The sequence below is a fragment of the Agrilus planipennis genome, unplaced genomic scaffold (genome assembly GCF_000699045.2).
Source record: "Agrilus planipennis isolate EAB-ADULT unplaced genomic scaffold, Apla_2.0 scaffold310, whole genome shotgun sequence".
In the NCBI taxonomy this organism is placed as follows: Eukaryota; Metazoa; Arthropoda; class Insecta; order Coleoptera; family Buprestidae; genus Agrilus; species Agrilus planipennis.
The window spans coordinates 8,489-9,071 of NW_020439246.1; positions in this window are offsets into that span (position 1 = coordinate 8,489).

A 583-nucleotide genomic window follows, 5' to 3' on the forward strand; every position below is an offset into this window, starting at 1 on the left:
CGCACGAAAAAACATGACTCATGCGGCGTTACCTCGCTCTGAGGCGTTCCATTTAAGGCTTGAAGTGCAAGCGAGAGCGCGGAACGAGCGACAAAGAGGCACAATCGGCCTCCGCGTTCGGCAGCGTTTGACATCTGTCTCTCTCGTACTTAAGTGAGCAATGCGTCCGCGTGGACAGCTGCTATATAATAATACATTTCCATTTACTTCCTTCTCTATATCAGAGCCGGGCAAACTCGGATCTTTTGCATCCCGAGTGATCCTCAAGGTTAAACAAGTGGATCCTCATTGATCCTGCGAGTGCGAGTGGGATGATTCTTTCCTTTTCTTATCCCTTCCATTTCGTAGATGAGTCCCTTCTTCCATAGCCAAACCCAATAGTTTTGCGAACGTAGTAACAAAAATTATTATTTAAGTTGCGAGAGTGGCTTCGCTCGTCTACGGGATGAAGGGGCTTGATATGGGAGTGGAAGGGAGAAGAAAAAGACAAAACAAAATTATTCATTACTGCTTACTCTCTCGTACTCATTGAAGGGTATGGAGTGACTCAAACTAACCTCATGTAGCGGCTCCTGCGAAGTTA